The following is a 24,094-nucleotide window of genomic DNA, read 5'->3' on the forward strand; positions in this document are numbered from 1 at the left end:
CACCCTATGAAATTCATCATGATCTGAAGGAACACAAAAACACACACAAATACAAGTTGCTGGGAAAGCCAAGCAGAAAGGTGATATTCCATTCACCCCCTCTTGTGAGCTTCCAATAGGCATTTTCTTGGCCATTGTGGGAAAGAGAGTGCTGAACAGACCTTTAGTTTGATCCAGTGGGTTTCCTCTTATGTTCTTATATCCTTTGGCTTTCCTTGAAATTTGTTGAAAGATTTTTCCTAATGAGGAACTCTATTAATTTGCTTCAGATTTCACATCAGGAGAAATTTTTGTGGTAGTTCTTTGCCTTAGGGTAAAACTGAGTGTTAGAGATTTCAGGATCCCCACTATGAGTGATGGCTGAATACTAGAGCCTTGATGTCTCCCATGAATGGTGTGAGCTGAATCAACAATGTGTGAACTCTGGAGTTCCTGCTGTTGGATTGTGGCAGCATCAAAATACATTTCTCAGTAGCTTTTGTGGTGTCATTGTAGCAAATGTACTTTTGCAAGCACAGATCGTTTTTACACAGCACTTCCACTGAGATGTCTTTTTAGGCTCTCTCTCTTTTTGATCAGATGAAAGAAAAGAGGCCCCTTAATCAAGCTTTAGCTATTTGTGATATTCAGAGCAAGCAAATAAGGTTCATACAGTTTACTTCTGTGCTCAGCAGTTCCGGAACAGAAACCCAACAGCCATATCTGTTTAGACTGCACCCATTCTGCTTGTCCTTTGTAGAGATGCCAAAGCTCTCCACATCACTGACTTGAGGCTTGCTGTTAAAAACAGAGCTTGTTTCACTTTGTTCCTGTCCTGAAAGCTGTTTGCAACGTGGGATTCCAGCTCTGAAATTCTTTAAAGGAGGAGGAAGGGAGGGGATTACAGTCCATCAGTGAAAGCTGTCAGGGAAATGAATCGAAAGAAACTATTTGTTTTGACTTCTCTGTGATTTGTTTGTTTCTGCATTACGTTCCCTGTCAGTAAGCCTTTAAAAAATAAAAAGAAAGAAAAGAGTGTAATGAAACTGTAATTTAAAAATGCTGGCTAACAACCAGATGTGTTCCTTCTTGTGTTGGCTTCCTTTTGAATAGATAAATATCTGCATCCCGTACAAAAATAATGAAGCCACAGCTATTCATCTGCTTTTGTTCATAAACTGAAATACTATATAAATAAATAGATGGTGATCAGATAAATCCAATTTTTAGGTGAGGAGTTAAAAAAATAAATAAAGACATAGTGGCCTAAATCCAATAGCTAGTCCCAAATAGAATGGACCCACTAATCAATGGGATTTATAAAAGTGTTAACTTACTATTCAGGAGTTGGTTCAGTGAGTATAACTTGGGCAGGCACTTGGATTTAGGCCACTGTCATTTAGGAAATCTGGCAATAAGTTTGGAGCTTCTTTCAGTGACAGTCAGGCTCAGTGCCACAAACCAACCAGGGCTTCTTTTCTTGGTAGCTTCAGTCTGAGTAATTTGCTGACAAGTGGTGCTTCTCTGAGGATCAGAGTAGATATTAAGGGGAGTGTGTATCCCCTGCAATTAACACACTTTCCTTACAGCAACAGGATTTCTCAAAAGCTTGGGGGAGCATTGCTTCTAAATAAATTAAATTCTAAATTAGCATTGCTAAGTGTATTCTCTAGTTTGACCCTGAGTCTACTGGCATGTACAGAAAGGTGGGAGACAGTGGGAGATCTTATACAGAAATTACACAGTTGGCCCTCCATATCTATACATGAGTTCAGAAAAGTAACTTCTCCAAGTTCTGAACTAGGCTATATGGACCATATAAAAATATAAACATAAAGCAACTTCATTGCCTGAATCCCTTTTGAAAGAGAGAAGTTGGTAGCATGAGCTTTCATGGACTTGAACCTACTTCCTCACATGGAAAGTCCAGCAACAGACCTATTGGAAGATCTGAGGAAGTAAGCTCAAGTGTGTGAAAGTTCATGCTACCAACTTCTCCCTTTCAGTTAGTCTGAAAGGTGCTACAAGACCCCTTTGCATATTGATTTTCCAGACACGGTAATGTCTTTGAACTCTGAATCCTTTTTGGTTATTCAGTGGAGACCCACTGAAACAACAGCTGACTGTTCGTTACGGAGAAATGTAAGGTACTGCACTTAGGGCATAAAAATGAAAGGCATAGATATAGGATGGGGCACACCTGGCTGAATGAGACTAAGTGTGAAAGGGATCTGGGAGTCCAAGTAGACCACAAGATGAATATAAGTCAACAGTGTGATGTGGCAGCTAAAAAGGCCAATGCAATTTTAGGCTGCATCAATAGAAGTATAGTGTCTAGATCAAGGGAAGTAATAGTGCCACTATATTCTGCTTTGGTCAGGCCCCATCTGGAATATTGTGTCCAATTCTGGGCACCAAAATTCAAAAAGGACATTGAGAAACTGGAGTGTGTCCAAAGGAGGATGATTAAAATGATGAAGGGTCTGGAAACCATGCCCTATGAGGAAAGACTCAAGGAGCTGGGGATGTTTAGCCTGGAGAAAAGAAGGTTAAGAGCTGATATGATAGCCCTGTTTGAATATTTGAAGGGATGTCATATTGATGAGTGAGCAAGCTTGTTTTCTGCTGCTCCAGAGACTAGAACGTGGAATAATGGATGCAAGCTACAGGAAAAGAGATTCTACCTGAACCTTAGGAGGAACTTCATGACAGTAAGGGCTGTTTGACACTGGAACACACTTCCTTGGAGAGTGGTGGAATCTCCCTCCTTGGAGGTCTTTAAACAGAGGCTGGATGGCCATCTGTTGGGGATGCATTGACTGAGAGTTCTTGCATGGCAGGGGGTTGTACTGGATGGCCCTTGTGGTCTCTTCCAACTCTATGATTCTATTGTTTCAATGTGTCTACTCTAGTTGAGAGTAACAATAAGATTGAGGCCCTTATGTTCAAATGTTCTTTGTATAGCAACCACAGCAGAATACATTATGAAAATGAACAGCCTATATGGATATATTCATAATAAATAGAGGTAAAAATAACATCATTGGTTTAATGACTGAAATCCCCTACACACTGCATCCTAGAAAATGGTTAGACATTTTTATTTCTTATTTAATTTCCCTTCTGCTTTTGAAGACCCTCTTTTTCTTCCCTGGTGAATTCTGATCTCTTATTTAATTCTGCCTCCCCCTGTCCCATGCATGTAGTCACTGTGGATCCCCAGGATATTTTTCAGCTTCTACTTTACTTTTTCTTGAATGATGAGACTCATGAGACTCTATCATCCATGAGCTGCTAGATGTGTTTTCCAAATGTGTTTGGTAGCCAGCTTTGTATGACCATTCAGTCTTTTCCGCTTCTCATTTAGTCTGTTGGCAGGGTGATTTGGAATTTGGCCTTTTGTGGGAGGTAGGGTCCTATTTGGCTTTTTATGTCTTGGAAGTAAAGTGTCTGGTTTCCTTGTGACCTCTCAGCAGCTGAAAAGAAGAGCACTAATGGAATATAAAGGGACATCCTATTTGTCCTTATCAGCCACTAGTCAGAGAATACCCTCATGCCTGCTAATTGGCCACATGGAATGTAGATAATGAATGAGACCCAGGACAGCATAGATCTCTTAACTTTAGTATATAGCAGAAAACACAATGAAGTCTGTTTCAACAAACCGCCTGAATTGGCTGAACCAGTCTGCACACTTATTCTATTTTACCTCCCAGATGTCTCTTCTTTCTAAAGGTGCTAGATTTTTTCCCCAGTTAGCCTGTTTGCTGTTGGTCACTGAGTTCTTTAATCTTTTGTTCTTTTGTGGTAGCAAAGCTAGAGCAAATAGAGCTTTTCCAGAATAAGCCCTCCTTTTTCTAAGACATCTCTTAGATCTCCACAGACAGATACCTTCCATTTCTGAAATTTACCACTCTATTTTAAGAACCATTTGGCCTTTTTGTAAGCTTGCATACATCCACAGCTGATGTATTTGTATCTTAAGAGAATATAGACAACCAAACTCTCATGTGCTACAGTGGAACAATTAGGTAATTTTAAACTGGACCTAATGGTTTTACAGCTAGAAATGTTTTTAAAAAGATAAACCCACAACCTGCTCCATCTTAATTTTACAACATTGCATTGAATCTCACCTATATTCTCAACCATCCCTTCTTCAGATTAAATTGCGAGACTTTGCTTTGTCTTCCCATCTGGAATTTCACATAGATTATCTGTACAAAATTTTCCTAACATATACATTTTTGCAAGCATTTTTCTTACAGTTTAAAAAAGTGTGTGTATTTTTAGTTGCATGCTTTCAAAAAAGTCTTGACGGTTTTGTTCTCTGAAATTATGTTTACTGCTCTGAAATAGACCATTTGCAAGTCTCTGAGGGAGATGGTTTTGCAACATGTTTTGAGAGGTGGCAAATGGATACTTCTGTCAAGAAACTTATGAGTTGACCCTCTACCACCAGACATTTGGGTTTTGGAGCCCTTATTAACATCATAGTCAAATATTAACAGCTATCTAGTGGTATGAGTTAATCAGTATTACTGACTTTTGTAAATACTTTTTTTCATTAGTTTGGCAGTTTGAGGCTGGAAAAGATAGGAAGGCTGAGAATGGACAGAGTAGGGCAGAATGAATTTTCTGTATGAAGGGGGAGATGGTTCATATGTGTTCTTTTTGATTTTCTTTGTTTGCTGCTGCACTATATGATCCTTAAGAGCCCATCTTCTATTTACCTCCTCCTAAGGGAGTGCAATTCAGTCCAGAGGTCCCATATAGCCAGCTATGGGAGAGTTGATTGCTGGCCAGGGATAGTCTGGGCAGAATTAGTTTGGGGGCCTAATTCTACCTTTGGCTATGAGGGATGCTGGACTCCATCAGTGAAAGGGCTGGAATGCTTCCTTGCTGTGTACCATCGTCTGGATCATTTATCACTGATATGTGTGTCAGTAGACTGCCAACATGGCATAGTGGTTTGAGTAATGGACTACATCTCTGGAGACTAAGGCTTGATTCCCAGCTCATCCATGAAACCCATTGGGTGACCTTGAGCAAGTCACATGTTCTCAGCCTCAGGGGAAGGCAATGGCCTAACCTTCTCTGAACAAGTCTTGCCAAGATGACAGGTTTGCCTTAGGGTCACCATAAGTTGGAAATGACTTGAAGGCACACATTAACTACATTTGGCACCAAAAGATCTTTTGGGGAAGCCTGGAACTATACCCTATTCCAGAAGAAGTCAAAACTCAACTTCAGTGAAACTATTTTTCATCCCTAGTCACAGTACCCCCACCCCTTCTTCACATCCATCCTTGAGGTAATTATGAATTCTTTCCCTTTCTACAAGGTGTTTGCAACAGCCTGAGTCCTGTTTAAGTTTTCTTCAGATCAGTAGTGCAATATGCTTGAACCCATGGGCTTCTGATGGATAATTTCCTATACTGGCGCCAAACTGGTAACCACTTCTTCCATAATTGCTTGTGGGTTCAGATGCATAGGAGGAAAGGCTGTGGGTGGAAGGTGGATAAAAATCTTCTCCATAAGTTGCAGGAACATCTGGACTCAGTAGGCTACAGCCTTCGGAACAATCTTTCTTCTAGCAGGGTTCCAGGAAGAATGCACTTAAACTACTTGCTTGGATTATACAAAATATAGATAAAGTTTAGCAAACATGTGGCCTGTGGCCTCACTTACCTTTTTATGGTCCCTGTTTATTCCTCCCCAGACCAGAACATTGCAGATACCAAGCAAGAATGATTCAAAACAAGGAGAACTGTTTTCCTGGAATGGGTTTAACTTTAGTGAAAAGTTGCTTGTCTGGTTTTCATTTCTAATCAGAAGTGAATTTTTGGTTGCTTCCAGGGTTTTGGTTTGTTTTGTTGAGGGGGGAGGCATAGGGCTCAGCAACGAGAATCAAAATTGGCCCTGAGGCTAATAATAATAATAATAATAATAATAATAATAATAATAATAATAATAATAATAATTAATATCCCGCCTCTCTACAAAATGCTCGGGGCGGCTTACAAGGTTAAAATATACAGTCCAAAGCCTCAACCCAACCCCCCCCTCCTTAAAATACAATTAAACAATGTGGAATTTAAAATATAAAGCATACTTTAAAAACAATTCAATAAACTGTGGTGAAGTCAGCAATTTGATTTTCCTTCTGATGGCCAGGAGACTATTCAGGAAAGGCCTGCCAAAAGAGATCCGTCTTTATAGCTTTTAAAAATCTATTTAGGGTGGTAATATGACAGATCTCGTCCGCAAGGCCATTCCACAATCTGGGGGCAATAGCTGAAAAGGTCCTCTGGGAGGTTGTGGACAGCCTTGTTTTACAAGGCTGTAACAAGTTTTCCCCCGATGTTCTAAGTGTGCGGGGAGGATTATATGGAAGGAGGCGGTCCCGAAGATAGGTTGGACCCAAGCCAGGCTTGCTGAAGATGACCATCCTGGTGTGGATCAATGAATGCTATCTTCTTGTTGAATGTTGGGCACTTGTGGCCAATATATACAGTTGTCAGCATAATTTCTTGTGGCCTTTTGCCTGACTTCAAAAGTCCTCTGCAAAGATTCAGTTAAGTCCTTTGGCAAAAGTGGTCTGTTTCTCTCTTGACTGCCCACCAAGTAAGAAAGATGGGAAGAGAGAAGGGAAATCAGAAAGAGAAAAAAAGAGAAAAGAGTGGCACAAAACAAAAAAAAGTAGTGGTCCTGCTCACTTCTGGACTTGGCTTCACCACCACCCCCAGGCTACATATGGCAGTAATCCTTTTGGTCAACTATAATAGACCCATATAATCAATTTCTGAATGACATGTTAACACATGTTAGATCCCACTAATTCAGTTGGTCTGCTCTAGTTGAGGTAACTAGGATTCAGACTGACATTCCTCCTGGAATGAAGAGATTAGCCCCTAAGGAATCTCTTCATTCCACCACTCTCTTAACAGATCTGGTGAGAATATAAGAGAAGGCCTTCTTGAGCTCTAGAACTTGCTTCCTAGAGAGACTAGACTTTCACTCTGCATGGCATCTTTCCAGAGGGAGGCAAAGAGGTTGTGTTGTTGTTGTTGTTGTTGTTGTTTTTGTTGTTTTTGCTTCCATAGACCTTTGCTTATGGGGAAAAGGTTTTTAACCAAGCGCTATACCGTCTGTATTTATTGTTGGTTTTTTGATAGGTATCTTTTGAAATTGCTTATAATTCTGTTTATAATTTAATTATACTTTTGCATATTTTAATAGTATGGACTTTTATCTGTACTGGTTTTAGCTTTTAAGTCACTTTGAGTCTGAGGGCAGGGGAAAATATAGAATAGACATCATCGGTGTCATTGTCACCACCACCACCATCATGCCTTCAATAGGAAAAGAGAGCTCCCCAGCTCTGTTCTAGGGATGTCTGTCAGCTTTTAGAGAATGCAGATATCTGTTCATTTCCCATGCATGCAGTAAAATACAAAATCCAATGTACAAAAATTATTTGGAATTATCTTTGTAAACAATTTGGTTCCTGCTAAGAAGATGGAAAGGGAGAACCGTCCTGTAGAAATGTTAATCACATCACTGACTGATGTCCTGGGAAGTGCATTACTAGCACACAGGGTAGCAAGTAGGAATGGAACTGATAAGATGTTGTAGGCCATGAGTGGGGTGTGGAGATGAGATGACATCAGATTCATTATGAAGCTGAACAAAATCACCAAAAACACACTAAATGTCGAGTTCTACATACAGAGCACCTCTTCCTTTCCATCTCAACCTTTTACATAGATTGTTAAAAATATAATGCAATGAATGTATGACCTGCATTTGTTTTGTACATTGGTTAAAAACAGAACAGTTGGATATGCATAAGAGGAATAAAATAATTACCACTTGTTTGTCACTACATAGTCTTTGCTAAGTACTTGCCATGGAGAAGGAAGAAGATCCTGTGGGACTAACTCCTAGGGACATCAGTGATTGTTCAGGAAAGGATGGCTCATTCCGCTGGCATCTTTTCTATCATTTTATTGTGTTTTAATTTGGGATTACCTCTTCACCATAGGTATATCTAGGCATGGGGCCAACTCAGTGACTTTGATTCAATGCAGTGTGGGTCTGTTGATCAAAACACCATTCTTATAGATATGAGTCCTGCCTGTTGTGATGTTTTAAATGGTTGAAAGCTGCCTTGAATCCTGTGCTTGGAAAAAGATAAGAAAATAAGTAAGGCCCTATACAGACTGGTGCTTTCTGCCAGTCTGGGGCCAAAATCAGGGTTTTGTAGGGCTAGACATCTGCACGTGCCCAGTCCTACAGTTGGCACATGGGCACCATGATTGCACATGCCTATCCATATGGGGTGCGCAATGATGAGGTCTGCATGGTGCAGTGCCCAAGTAGCACCACGCCGCGTGGACATCATAGTTGCGTGTGAGGGTGCCAATGGCACTTGTCGCCTGGTATAAAAAGAACCTGCCATGTGTGGGTTCTTTTTAGGCTTTACGGAGGCTGCAGCGTTTGTCTGCTGCAGCCTCCATCCGGGGCAGAAAGGGGTGGCATCTCGCCACCCCTTTCTGCCCGTCTGTATTCCCCCTCAGTAATTAAGAAAATACATTTGAGCTAGTAAGAATTTGGGAGAGTGGAGAAGCTCACATCCTGCACTTGAGGAGAATTTTTTTCAACACATCATTGAACACAGCAGACCTTTCTAATCTGGACTGCAGCTCCTACCCAGCATTATTGCCATGCTGGGGTGGGGAATAGTGAGATTTGTTATTTAGCACATCTGGTGAATGCAAGTTTCAGAAGGCATTGATACAGAATACATGATTCCGTATATCCCTTCTGGCAGAGTTAATAACCTACAGAAAGACTTAAGCTGGGTCTGTACTGCAAAAATAATTTCATTTGACACTGCTTTAACTGCCATGGCTCAGTGATGTGAAATTCTGAGATTTGTAGTTTTGTGAGCTATATAGCCTTCTATGTCAGAAGGTCTGGTACCACAACAAGCTCCCAGGATTCCATAGCACTGAGCCAAGCCAGTTAAGGCAGTGTCAACCTGTATTTATTCTGCAGTGCAGAGGCAACCTCATTTTCTTTTTCCTCCTTCCACCAAGTAGTGACTACTGTTGGAGATGTAAAAGCAAATGATACGTAAAACCAGCAAAAGGGCATGTAGTCTAGTCTTTCACAGTAGTGAAACTTGTGACTCAGACGTTATACAGTAAAGTTCATAAAAAATATTTATGCAGAACTTTTGTACATGATCAGTGCAGTAGGACATGTTCCATGATGTGGAAATTTGTCAAGAGAAAGTCTAAACCAGCCCAGTGAATTGATGGATTTAGCATATTCCCACCTGCTGGAGATTGGCCAGGACAGGAATTTCCATTGTCTTCCACCTTACAGTAGAAAGTGTTTATAACTTCACATTGTTCATAATGACTGAAATAATGGACTAGCTGCCACTGTACCCCCCCCCCCCCCCATGAAACAGAGATGTACGTTCCAATTACCTGGTCTCATTTTAAAAGTTAGCAGCTGCGCTTTGGACTAGCTAAAGTTTCCAAAGGTCTTCAAAAGTATCCCCACACATAATATATTGTGAACACATGCCCATAGTCTGGCTATTTCTATTCAGGAGCAGGGGTCACACCTGGTGCTCTAGTTGTAGCTCGTCATGCATCTGGAACAAACTGAACACCCCTTTTCTCCAGATAGACAAATCACCTGTGACAATGGCCCAGTACATATGGGCGATTTTAGGGTTCAGGAGCACGCAGCAACTGCACGCTCCCGAACCCTAATACGTTTGGATGCCATCATCATGGTGGCTTCCCATCCATACGGGGGCTACCATGATGCTGCCGCTGTACAGCGACCAGACGTCACTGACAGAAAGTGGCATCATGGCGGCGTCCCTTCCTGCTTGCGACACCACAAAAAAGAAGCTGCTCTAGACGGACTCTTTTTTGCTATGCAATATATCCTTTTGGTTGCTGCAGCAACGCCGCGCAGCAAAGAGGGGCGACGTTTCACCACCGGTTTGTACCAGCCCAATGTTACCTCTTTTGCTGGGCAATACACTCTCCCTTCCAAAATGGTTTTCTTCCTCAAGGAGTGCAATATATCCTTTTCTGAGTTACTACTTCTGCTTTCTATTCCTCCTCCTTCTTCCACATTACTTTTTAAAACATCAAATTATTGTGTAAGAACTTTTCTTTTTCTTATAAAGACATTTGAAGGTTTTATGTTTCAGAGCAGTTTAAGGTTCTGATAAAAAGAAATAGAATAAGTCCTCATCTTACTGTTTTAGGCGGGATACACACCGCCATATAGTACGTATTGTATACATACTAGGGTTAGGAAGGGGCGGTGCTTCCGCACCCCCCTAACCCTAGTACGTATACAATACGTACAAGATGGCGGCGCCCCTTCCACATGGGCGCCGCCATTTTTACGTACTGGACACATAGCGTCCAGACGTGTCGCGGCGCTTATGACATCGCGAATGCGCCAGCGGCGCTTCGCGACCTCATCAGTGCGCCACAAGAAGAAGCTCCGAAATGGAGCTTCTTTTTTGCTCCGCGCGGAAGCCGCGCGGTTTGGCTGCTGCAGCTCCCACGTGGAGGAAATGGCGCCGGCGGTTTGTATCCCGCCTTAGACTCATTTTCATCCTAGTCACATCTATTCTTTTTGCAAGCCAAGACTGGTTGGGTTTTCCTCTACTTGCTGGGCTTGAAACTGTAGTTGAAAATTAACTTTTATTCTCTATGCCCTTTACACATTACCCTTGCTATTTCTAGTAGGTATATGGAATCCAGAGATGCTAAGGTTTAATAACATTTTAAAAAATTGAGCCAGGATATCTGAAGGACTGCCTTCTGTGTGTGTCTGACCACATGCTGGGATCTTTCCCCTGTGTGTCCCAGACAGGGGTGCGCAACTTCCAAGGTTGAGCAATTTCTAGGCAATCTGGGGCTTCTGTCATCGCACTGGTACCCTGGAAGGCTGCACCTGCCTCTCAGGTGTAATTTGGGGTGTGTGGAAACATAAAAATGGGCTTGGGGCTATGTGAGGGGTGAAGGTTTGGACATAGAATCATCCAAAAAGAAAAAAAAAGAGGCAAGAAGCAGCAGCAAGTAATACATAAAAGTGCAAGAAAATGCAGGACAAATTATTAGCTTGGAAGAGCCCAATATCTGCTTCTGACTTTATTACTCCTCCCCACCACCACTGTATTTGTTGTTTTAAACTTTTGTACAGTTGCTGCATAGAGCCAGCATGATGTAGTGGTCTGAGTATTGGACTAAAACTCTGGGAGACAAGGACTTGAATCCTTGGTCAACTATGGAAACCCACTGGATGATCTTGGGAAGTTACACTTATTCTGACCATCACACAAGAAGGATATGACAAGATTGTTCAGTGTACTCAGTGTGCTGGAACATATTTTGCCAAAAAAGCAAGATGGACATATAACAAGCTTTTAACAGATGATTGGTGCATTGCTTCTGGTATGCCGTGTTGCCATTTTACAAATGATCAGAGGATAAAACACATCTGGTTTGTGACTGAATGCTGCAGACAAAAGGATGCAAGAACAGAGGCCAGGAAAAGGTTTCCATTGCCAGGGGATTTGATATCATTTAGATGATGAATCGTCTCTGGACATTATAAAGGAAGTATCCTTTAAGGCTCAGTAACTGGGACCATTCTTTTACAATTCAGGCTAAAACACAAAGCGAGTTCACCACCCAAATGACATCAGCATCACCAGCCACTGCTGAAAGAAAGTCCCACTGTGGTCACTATGTGTCTTTAGAATTACAGCCTAAACAAACATAAGGATGAAAACCCAGCATATGTAACATGGAAAAGAAACCCCATCATAACTGAGAATTCCAGTTTCAGCATAAGGAAATTCTTTGTCCCAATCACATACATGCACATATATGCATGCACACACGCACATGAAATTGGATTTTCCTCCAAGAGTCTTGTTGCATAATAGCGTCATAGCAATGCATTAATCCCACTATTGTCTCAGCCTTATTGCACAATGCCAGTGCTCTTCTGTTGTTCTCCTGTGGGAGATTATTTGGAAACCACTTCTTTTTGTTAACACACACAAAAATCCATTAATGACCTCCTTTCCCATTTTTATTGTACCATGATTTCCTGTGTGAAAGTTCAGTTGTGTTTTTATGCTGATTTTGAGTGGTCAGTGACAGTGGCATCACTAGCTATGGCGTCGCCTGCTGCAGAGGGTGTCACCTGGGAAGGGTGTGCACCCCTCCTGCACTGAAGGGGGAAGAGGGTCCAATTGGGTGTCACCCCTCCTCTGGGGTGTCACCTGGTGTGGTCAGCACTCCCTGCATCCCCCTAGTTATGCCACTGGTCAGTGGGCATGCTGTGGATGTGGCTTCGGTGCCCTTTACTTACCAGTGATTGGAGAGAAAGAGAGGGATGGAAGGGATGCTCATTGCTCACACCCCCCTGTCTCCTTTTTTTTAGCTGAGTAACCCAGTTCCTAAGTCTGTATCTCTCTCTCTCTCTCTCTCTCTCTCTCTCTCTCTCTCTCTCACGCACACACACACACACACACCTGGAAATGTAAGCAGGAAAGAGTTTTACAGTTAAAACAGCATTTATTTCTTTATTCTGCCTGCTCCTGACTGAGCAGACTTCATTAATTCCTGGCAGATTAATCTCTACTTTAACTGATAGCTTTCATCTGTCAGTAATTAATCAGTTCTTTTCTAAATCAGGAAGTTCTCTCCCCCTACAAAGAAAAAAAAAGCCTTTTTAAACATAAGACTACTTTTAATTTATATTTCTGAGGGGATCTCTCTCTGTGTGCATGTTCTGTGTGTGTGCGCACACACGCACACATGCACCAAACTAGGAAAAGAGTTGGTACTGAGTGGCCAGTGGCATGTGCAGTGCGTGTTAAGGTTTTAATGTGTACAATGGCTGTAATGCTGGAAAGATTATGAAGATGTAATAGGGAAGACAGCAGTCCAGATTGCATAGAGTTTTTGAAATCAACACTATTTTAGTGGGAGAAGAGCCTAGGGCCCAAAATCAATTTTATTTGTTTAGAATAATAGAATCAGAGTTAGAAGGGGCCTCATGGGCAGGATCTCCAGCTACAGCAGGGGTAGGCAACCTTTTTGAGCCGGGGGCCGGGTTGCTGTCCCTCAGACAACTGGAGGGCCGAAGCCAAAAAATAAATAATTAAATAATTAAAAAAATAATTAGATAAATAAACCAGGACAAATGTAGGACAAAATTTTCAAATGGAGGACACGTTTTTTTAAAAAAATGGAGTTCACACAAAAAAATTTGCTGATTTTTTAAAAAATGTTAATATAAATGCATGTTTCAGAGGCTTCTATAGACAATTGCCCCCCTTGCCTGCCACTTGCCCCCCTTGCCCACCTCCTCCTGATAGGCCAAAGGCCTCATGCCCTCACGCGAGAGGCCAAAGGCTCTGGCGGCAATCGGCGGCAGGACCGGGCTGGGGCCGGTCCCAAGGCCTTGCCAGGCTGCATCCGGCCCGCGGGCCGCAGGTTGCCTACCCCTGAGCTACAGCATCCTCAGCAGATACCTGTCCAGCCAGTTTTTGAACACATCCAGAGAAAGAGACCCCACCACCTCTCTAGGCAGTGAGTTCCATTGCCAAACCACTTTGACCATCATTAAGTTTTTTAAAATTTTCAATTGAAATCTACCCTCATGTAACTTAAAACCATTAGATCTAGTTCTACCTTGAGAGGCAGTAGAAAATAAGCCTGAACCCTCCTCTTTATGGCAGACCTTGAGGTATTTGCAGAGTGCAATCATCCTACCCCTCAAGCTTATCTTTATCAAGCTGAACATGCCCAGATCCTCATATGATTTATTCTATTATCATATCTCTTACCATTCTCATTGCCAGTGAATACCATGTGCTCTAGGCTGTATTTCAGAGGAAGGGATTGACAAAACCACTTCTGACTATTCCTTGCCTAAGAAAACTGTATGAAATTCATGGAGTTGGCATAAGTCAACAGGTGACTTGAAGTCTCTCTCTCTCTCTCTCTGTGTGTGTGTGTGTGTGTGAGAGAGAGAGAGTGAGTGAGAGAGAGAGAGAGAACGAACAAGAGGAGGGAAGAGAAGAGGCAGCAGTGCTGGTAGAAAGAGGTTCTGTACAGGTGTAGTGAAGTACAAATCTGGGCATACAGAATAGAAGACCTGGGACTTTGGAATCTGCCATTTCTCACCCTTTCAGCTCACCTGTTCCCTCTCAGCTTGGCTGCAATCTCCATAGTAACTGGAGTGTAAAAGGATTTTACCAGTAAAGATGTTTTTTTTAATCAGCTGCTCCTGTTGTGGTCAAAAGTTTTTACAAAAAGACATTCTCTTAGTAAACCTCTGCATGTGGTTTTACATCAACAGTACCACCTGTACTTTTGGACTCTTGGTAGGGGTATTATTATGGCTTGGTGAGAGCCCCTACTTCAAAATCAACCAGTATATCATTGCACAAAGGGGTGATGGCAACTACTCACTCACCACCACAATAGCCTCTTTGCCCTCCTCATTTCACAGGCCACCCATTTGCCAAGAAGAGAGATAGTATATATGAAGTGAGGCTAGAGGCATGAGCATCTGTCCTTAGCTGCCTCTGATTGTTCCTGGAGATATTCTTCCAGCCAGGCCAGCAGTTTAATAGAACAGATACAGCTGAAACAAAGTGGAAGGATCAACAGTTGCAGCCCTGTCAGATCAGGTATCCTGAGAAGCACCAGAGTCAAAGGTATTGGAGCTCTCTTTCCTAGGGCTCTAATAATATTTCTTCAAGAATTAGTTCAAAGAAACATGTGGTCCTCAAGCCCCCGGCCGACTGGAAAAGTGGCCCCTGACCCCACTGTAGTTGCTTGCCCTTTGACTTGTTTCAAAGTGGGCAAGCACCTAAGAATGTACACCTCAAACCCACAGAGGCTGACCAGGGAAAAGCCAGGTCAATCCCAAATAGGAATGTGATTACAACTTGTTGCTGTCCATTAAAAATAGGGAATTTGGATTTTCTCAATGCTCAGTTAAAATATTTATAAACTCTGAAGTCTGGCACCTGTTTGACCAAGGTGTGAGAATTTGCAGATACTTCATTTGTTAAAAAAAAGAAAAAGTAATGGGACAGGTACTCAGTGGGAAATTGAATGTTCAGGACTCTCCCCCCCCTCACTTAAATAATAAAATAATAAAAGTAACAATGCCTTAGCCATTCATTTTAATAATATGAGTTTCAGTCAAGGTAATTTGAAATACTCCACTGGGTTACAGAAGAGGAGGGGAGGGGGAGGAAGGAAGAAAGGAAGGAATTCAATTCTTAAGGCACCTTGTTTTGCTGCGTGAGGAAGCTGAAGCGGACAAACCGTGTGGCTTCCTTGCACAGCAAAAAGAACCTGCAAAAAGTGAGTTCTTTTTGCGGCATCATAATGATGCCGCAAATAAACGTTCGTTGCGTCAAAATGGCAGCGCCCTTCTGTACAGGGCACCACCATTTTGATGCCCTCGTGAGGGGCGAGGGACGTCTGGAAGCATCACCCCTTGCACGTGATGAGGGTGCCCTGTAGTGCCCATCTGTCCAGCAGCAAAGTCAAAAACAGGCCATCCTTCTGTTAGACACTGTGGAAGGTAAAGTCAGCTGAGTGTTTTATGACCCTCTCCAGGCACCACCAAAAGATACATTATAGCTTCAGATCTGATGCTTTGTATTTCATGTGCACCTGACATTGTACATAAGCATACGCAGCTACTGTAGGAATACCTAGATAACTCATTTTAATTGTGTTATTCTCAGTCAAAACAATTTGAATTACTCCATCGGGCTGCAGAGGGGAAAGGGAGAGTGAATTTTATGCTAAAGACAAACACAAAATATCATTCCTTGTTAGACAGTGTAAATTGAGTTTTATGGTTTACACCACTAATTGTGAGAAGAGTTAGGGATGGAAAGATAGCTGAGTGTTGTATAACCCTCATTCTTCAGAAGCTTGTTAGGAATGGTTCAGCTTCTCTATGAGGAGTGACCAAACTGAAATATCTCTCTCTTCAGAAGAGCAAGAAGAGTAATAACATTTCCTGCCCCTTCAAGTGATGGGAAGAATAAAGGGGGAAATTTACTTCACTAGTCCCAAGGTGACACCAGTGTATCCAGAGAAGCAGAAGTGTAATGCAAACAGTCCTTCACACCAAGAGATATAAGAAGCTGAGGAAATTGCAATGCACAAAGTCATTAGCAAGTGTTGAAAGCATTGCCCACAGTGCCTGAATGATCCTGGCTGAGCTAATTTAGAGCCAGCAGAAACTTACCGTAGTCCACCTGGTCTCATTAACCCAGCATAGTTTATTTATGGCAGAGGAAAGCATTTCTGGTCTCCCTGTTTGAACTGTTGACATATGACAGGGCACAGAAATTTAATTTACTCCTCTAAATCTATAGGTGGTGCCTGGGATGGACCAGGCTCTCAATGGGGCTGCAAGCTGCCTTGGCTCCAGCTGGGACTCATCCTCTTGGCACTCCTCTACTCCTTTTTCATCCATGGAGACCTCCTCCAGATAAGGTACAAAACCCCTGCTGTTAAGGAACATATTATTTTTACCAACTAATTTAGTAAAAAAATTAAAGGACTGGGACATCAGTGATCAATTAATGATAATTGCATCTAATTAGGAGCTGTTAACCTACTGCAATAAAGATAAATAAAACAGAGATGAAGATTGATTCAAGTGTAATCCAAGGTACTTTACGATGTGAAGACTTGCAGTCTTTTTTTTAATCAAACTTTAAAACATCTTTCTTTTCCAAATTATGTATTCATATTTTATAGATTATTAAAGTTTTACAATGCCAAGTTATTTCCTTCTTCTTTTGAGAAAAAGGATGGGGTGGTCTTATGGAGGCTAAGCACCCTCCCTCCTGTGCCATCTCCATCTTCTTCTCCTGAGGAAAAGGACGGGGTAGCCCAATGGATGCTGAGTGTGCTCACCCACATACCATACCTTCTCCTCTGGAGGAGAAGGAGGAGGCAGCCCAACAGAGGCAGAGCAGTCTCTGCCCCATGCCTTCACATCCTTCTCCTTCAGAAGAGAAGGATGGGGAAGCCTGGAGACTGAGCTGACATAGCCTGAGTGTGCTACCCTCAGAAGCCCTGCCCTCAGAGCACCCCCCCCCCCAAACTGGGTGACACCAAATGCTGGGATGCCACTGACTAAAGATGTTATGGAATAATTCAGTTTTGGCCATCCAATGGATGCTCAGATCCCCCTGAGAAGGACCTCTGCAGTTGTGGTGCTGCTACAGATAAAGTTCTCACTAGCCTAGCCTCTTCGATTGATGGGACATGCAATAGGGCCCTTTTTTGGGACATCCTTTGAATGTTTGGAGAAGGCTGACTTTGCAAATGAATTCGAAGCCAGGAGATCTTTCATTCTGATGGAAGTCATTTTGGGAAAGATCAGAGTACAATGACTGTTAAGGAAATTATCATAGCAGATTAAAAACCAATTTAAGGAAAGCATATGGATTATTATGTAAGCAAATTGCTCTGTGTTGAAATGTTATGATGCCTTACACATACTTGTATATATATATACACACACAGCCCTAACAGTGGATATCAGAGTATAAGAATAAATGTGGCGTGGGAAATTGCTTTTGAAAGAGTTGGGGCATCCTGACTTTGACAAAGAAAACACTCGCTGATGTTGTTGTACATATGTGAGTGGGAGCATAAAGAATCCCTAGGCTTGGTTTTTCTTGTTTTTTGTTTTATTCAATGCAGCTTGTCCTGGTGAGAATACAGCATATGACTGACAAGTGCTTGATATTCGTCATAGTGCTAGCTTGCCAGGAAATTGAATTAGTCACTGAGCATTTGAAATGTACCCAGCATTTAATTTCTCTTCTGCTATTATCCTTGATAAGGATTCAGAGGCAGAAAGGCAGTCATTTAGCTGTGAAACTGTAGTAAACCTGAGACTCACATGGTTATGTTGCTTGGAAATAGCTCTAATCCCTAAATACCCTTTTGTAACAGGCAAAACATGATCCTCAGTGCACATGTTAGTGATTCCTTGGTATATGAAATATAAATAAAATGTAACTCAGAACTGGGTAAGCTCAGTTGTCTTTTCAGAGCATGGTCATATGCACATATTTATTCTGGATGCCAACAAGCTAGTTTCAGTTTATGGCAACTTTAGGAATGAGAGACCTTTAAAAAATTCCTTTATTAGCAGCCCTGCTCTGCTCTTACAAACTAAGGGTCATAGAATCGGGTTGTGGTTTCCTTATTTACATATAATGTAGTTTCCTCTTTTCCTCCTACCTTCAACTCTATCTCATGATATGTTCAAAGTATGATAGCCTCCCCTTAGTCTTTTGGCTTCTAGTGAGAGTTCAGGCTTGATTTGCTGTCAGACCCATTTATTTGCCTTTTTGACGAAGGCGATCGCCTGACTGACTGGGCTGGGCCGGTTGCTGGGGATGGTGAAAGGCAGCTCAGGGTGGTGGTCCTCCTTCTCCCAGCCTGGCGGCGGCGCAGACAAATTAAGCTCCATATGGCTGTGGAGCCGGTGGTGCTTCAGTCTGGCGGCAGGATTCCAACTCCCAGGTGTACTGGGAGCAGAAGCGCCGCAGTGGCTGCGTCACTTGGCTCCAACTCCCAGGTGCCCCAGGACCGTAAGTGACCCATGATTGGGTGGTGGCAGGGCTACGTGCTTTCTAAGGGGCAGCATAGGACTCAGATCTGAAGGGTGTGGTTTCCTGTGCTGAGGAGCACTGGATTGGGAGTCCAAAGGGGACGTAGGAGTGCTGAGGGAGTAGCGGTGTCGCCAGTGCGGGGGCGACATCGATTCAGTGTTCCCTGGTGACGAGGGGTAGAGATGCACATATGCGCACAACCCGCACCCGAGGTGGTGGTCACCCAATAAGCTGGTTAACACTCTGTCATCCCAAAGTCTGGCCATGACCAGGCAATTCAGTTCTTTGACCAACACAGATTGGTGAATGCCAGATCCAAACCTTATGCTTTTCGGGCCAACCCTCTCGCTTGGTGTATTTAATAAAGTTGTGGCCTTTTTTCTGCCAATTGGGTGTCCATTGTCGTTATTGCACCTTCCCCTTACCTCAGCAAATATGCTCCTCCCCAATCACATTTCAAAAGAGCTGATCTTATTCTCTCAGTTTTCTCCACTGTCCATCTTTCACACCAATCTGTACAAATTGGAAGTACTAGGAGCTAGATGATCCTGACTTTGGTTTTCAATGATATATCTTTATAGTTGAGACCTTACTACTTCTTTCATAGCTACCCTTCTAAGTCTTATAAATATTTATATTGAATTTGTATTGAAGGCATGATTTCAACAGTATTCATTGCCTTTATTGAAAGAAATGTGAGCATATATAACTGAAAAGGACCCTTTGCACATTATCTAAGCCAACACGAGACAATTTTGCTGTCTAAGAAGAAGATTGGAACTGCTCCCCCATGCAGTCATTCCAAGTGGTAGAAAAACGATAGCCTAGTTGGGGTATTTTTCTTTGGCAGAATGTGGAAAAGTTGTTTCTTTGCTATTAGATTACTTCCTAGTTAAATAGAACCTGTTTGTTGGCCATGTTGGCAATGGGAGTTGTTGTCCAAAGAAGTAACTCTCTGAGTAAATATTTTGCTTTGAAAAGCTGGTGACCCTATTGCTGAGCACCATACCTGAGATGTGACAGAGCTAACAATCATTCTTTCATTAGAATACATGCCTTGCCAGCAACAAGCTCCTGATTCTGTTAAAACAGAACCACCTCTTGTTTTTTACAACAATTTCACCCACGGCAGTTACCAAGGAGACACCCACAGGTTGGACCCTATTCCTGCCAGAGGTTTGACACCAGGAATGCTCCCATACAATCTGGTGTTCCAAGAAAAGAAGTCATAAAACCAAGTGTGGATTAACCACCCTCATAGCATTGAATCCAACAAACTGTCTTGCCCATTCACCTGTGTTTCAAGATGTCCATTTTTAAATGGTATAATATATATTTTCAAGCCATGGATGGTTGAATCTGTGGATAATGAATCCATGGGTATTGAGGCCGACTGTAATTTGAATCAGTTGATGTGTTCTAGTCTCTATAGTAGCAGAAAACAAGCTTGCTTCATCTTCTACATAACATCCCTCCAGTTATTTAAATATGAGTATCGTGTCATCTCTAATCTTTAATTCTCCAAGTTAAACATACCCAGCTACCTCAACTGTTCTTCATAGGGGTTGACTTTTACTATCTTGGTCACTCTTGTCTGAACATATTCTAGCTTATCAATATTCCTCTTGAACTGTGGTTCCCAAATATGGACACAGTATTTCCGGTGATGAAATACACAGTATTTCCAGTGACCGAAGCAGAAAAGTGTGGTATTATCAATCTTCATCTGGACATTACACTCCTGTTGATGCAGTCTAGCATTGCATTGGTTTTAGGTACTGTACACATATATGTAAAAATTAACAGTGTGAGAAATGGTTCTTGAATGTGAAATCTAAGAGTTATAAGTGCCTGACTTTTAAAAGGTCCCAGGTTCATTTTCTGGTATCTCCAGTTAAAAGGATCAAGTTAGTGATAGGGGACAGGGGATGTAAGAAATAGGTCTGCAGATTTGAGACCCTGGAGAGCTGAAGTAGCAAATACTTTTGGGGAGCACAGTTGCCAGAAAAAGCCCCAGTCAACATGATACCTGGTGTGGGATTCTGGGAACTGAAGTCCCAAAAGTAACTTTTTCAGGGTCTGTGGAGAAAATGTTACTAAGCTGGATGGGAAAAATAGTCTGATCTGGTAAAAGACAGTTTCTTCTGTTTTCCCCCCTCTGCCACTTGAACCCTAACCTGAATGTAACATCCTGCAATTTGTGAGTACACTTTTATGATAGCAATTTTTAATCCCATGACAGATTACACCACTTTATGATTCAAAGTTGCCTGCTGCTGTAATGCGACGCCTTTCACAGGAACAAAAAGTAATTCTCTGTCAGACCTTCTCACATAGCTATGGTTGCCAGGGAACATCACACTGTATTAGCAAGGTAGTCTTTCACTGCTACAGAAAAGCCATTGCTTCTAGTGCAAATTCAGTTTTCCAATTCATTTATAAAGTAACCTATAATTCACTTCCAGGCATAGGTACACTTTCTAAGTCCAGTGTTTGATGAAAACACCTCAACCAATTTACAGTCATGCCAACAGAGATTGTTTTGATGGTTAACATCTAACTCAGTTCCCTCGCCATCTATTTTAAAATGTGTAGAGATGAATCTGTGATATCCTATGGTGAACAAGATTCATTGTTATTTTCTTTTTCTTTCTTTTTCTTGTCACCTTGTGCTGAGTATGTGAGCTCCTTGTAAACTCTTAGCTTTGAGAGCCAAATATGTTTGGATTTCTTGCTGATTGGTGTGGAGGAGCATACACTGGAAGTTCTAGTCCAAAATAACTTTCCAAAAACTGCCTGTGGTCTTTCAGATGTTGCTAGATTATAATTCCCATCAGTAATGAGAGATGGTGGGAATAGTAGTCCATAGAAATCTGGAGCAAATGTGCCAACATTTCATAGGTGAAAACTGGTAGACATGTGAGCAAGCAACGTCAGAGTGCATTCAAGATGACAAAAGTTATTAATGAGGAAGAACACCCAAGATAGGAGATAATGCAGCAGTTCACATTTGCCTGAGCCTACTGGGAAAAGCAAGATTCCTCTCTTCTCCTGCTTCTCCCCACTGAATTAATTGCGTGAAACCTACTCTTAAACTCTGTTTGTAGCAATAGAAATAAACCAAGGACAGAGGGATAAAGTGGGAGGAAGACAGAGAAACTTGCACATTTTGAAAGCAGCTCAAAAAGTGTTACTACAGGGAATTAATTAGGAAAGTCCCTGAAAACTGCAACAATTGTAGGGTATGCTGGAGGGCCACAGGTTCTTTGTTTTCTGTTTATTGAAATGCTCAGTACAGGGAACAAATGCTATTAAAAAGCGTTTAAAATATTTTAAGGCTAGATATTTAGTATAAAATGGGGCAAAGAACTTGGTTTTAAATAGTAAGAAAGGAAAAGAAATAGCTGCAATTAGACTCTCAGTTTTGGAGACTTACAAACATGGGTTGGTCCAGAATCTTAGTATTTGACATCTTTCACAAAACAAGATGAAAATGATTGGCTGTGTGTATCTATTCATGTTGTATAGAGATATTTAATCCAGTGATTTGCAATGTTAATTGCAAATGCTGATATGCAGGAAGTTTTCCCAAGAAGTTCGTCTATGATTTCCCAGATGTTGTCATTACCAATCCTCAAATCTTGAGCCAACATGATATATACAGAACCTAAAACAACATTCGCAATTTCTGTCTGTTCCCTGTAGTTTTGTACATAAATATGTGTGGAAATATATGAGACTGGCAGTGGGTTTGCAGGACAGGTAAGATAAAGTGGAACTGATAATGATGTGACTTGTTATGCCTGTATGTGGTCTCTGGACATGGAGGCAGCCCCCCCTTTCAAGTTGCTATGATTGTGAAAATTTCAGTATTCATTATAGTGTGACACTTGAGTGCTGGGCTGAGGCCAGGGAGATCAAGGCTCAACTCCCCAGTGAGCCATGACTCTCATGGGATGACTGTGATGGGGATTATGCAGTGTTCCAGATGTTGTTGGATTGCAAGTCCCAGCAGCACTAGCCACAACAACCAGTAGTGAGGTATGATGAGAGCAGCAGTCCAACAAAAACTGAAGGGCTGCATGGATCTCACTCATAGCTTAGGCCCATCATTGCCTCTTAATTTAAGCTACCTCCGAATACATCATCTTGAGCTCAACTAGAAGATAGGTATGATTTGAATGTAACAGATATCAAATAGGGCCAAATCTGGAGATGCTGGTTCATACATCTAGTGCTCTGTGCAATCTTTAATATACTCAGGTATAAGGCACCAGATCCTGTCTGATATTTGAAACTAAGCTGGGTCAGTCCTGGTCAGTACTTAGATGGGAGACCACCAGTGAATCCTAGGTGTTGTAAGCTATATTTCAGAGGAAGTAACTAGCAAAACCAGAGTATTTCTTGCCTAAGAAAACCCTATGAAATTCAACAGGTGATTTGAAAATTTGTGTGCATGGATGCACGCATGCACGCACGCACACAAACACACACACACACACACACACACACTCCTATACTTGCATGGGAGCCAGTAAGTACCTAAACTGTATAATGTGTGAAAATAACTGCAAGCTGCACAAAGCAGGATTGATCATAGTTTGATGACATTGGTTTTGATGCTGGGACTGAATTTGGGGAAGTTAATAAGGGAGAAGTAATAACCATATATACACTGTTACAGTGTTTCATGGCAGGTTGATCTATTTTAAAAGTCAAAATTTCCATTAAAGAATTGCTTCTTGATGACTTTTAACAGCAGCAAATAAACCTAGTTTTAGCTAGACAAGTAAACAGCTGGACTTCTGAGAAGGGCAAATATGTCTTTGGAGCCTTGCAAGAAAAAAAATATATCAAAGGAGACTTTAAGCGCGGGGGGGGGGGGAGTCATTGGGTAAAGGGTACTCCTTCTCATACTGCTTCTCCACCCAGAATTACAGACTTATCAAGATGATTTTCATTTTTTAAAACTGGGCTTTGTCATACACATTTGTCTGTAATATGTAGTTCTGCCTTCAGTGACACCCCCCCAAACAATATCACTATTTCACATGATATCCACAGCACAGATGACCTGCCATATTGGCAGGCTAGCCATCCATGATCACTCAATTGTCCAAAGATCATCCTACTCCATTATTGTCAATGATGCCATGTGCTCATGGCTCTGCCGACATGGTTATATACAGATCACTACCCATTGACTCTAATGGGGGTTGAGCATACACATTTTTCCCCATCCTGGAGCCCAGAATCAGACTCTCACGGATGGGAAGGGCATGCTGTATTTAAAATCTAGTAACAAAATTGACTGATGTACTCTTGTGGTTATGTGTCTCGGGGTTAAATCCAGGCACTTGACCATCCAAACAT

The 24,094-nt window shown here is 41.9% G+C and overlaps 1 protein-coding gene across 2 annotated transcripts in view; it reads left to right on the forward strand.

Moving 5' to 3' along the window:
* The window catches only part of CPQ (carboxypeptidase Q), a 243,225-nt gene that overhangs the window by 116,453 nt on the left and 102,678 nt on the right, over window positions 1–24,094 (forward strand). The gene's annotated exons all lie outside the window — the stretch shown is intronic.

Source organism: Sceloporus occidentalis, unplaced genomic scaffold (assembly GCF_023333645.1).
Source record: "Sceloporus occidentalis isolate IW3139 unplaced genomic scaffold, rSceOcc1.0.p SCAF_3, whole genome shotgun sequence".
Classification (NCBI taxonomy): Eukaryota; Metazoa; Chordata; class Lepidosauria; order Squamata; family Phrynosomatidae; genus Sceloporus; species Sceloporus occidentalis.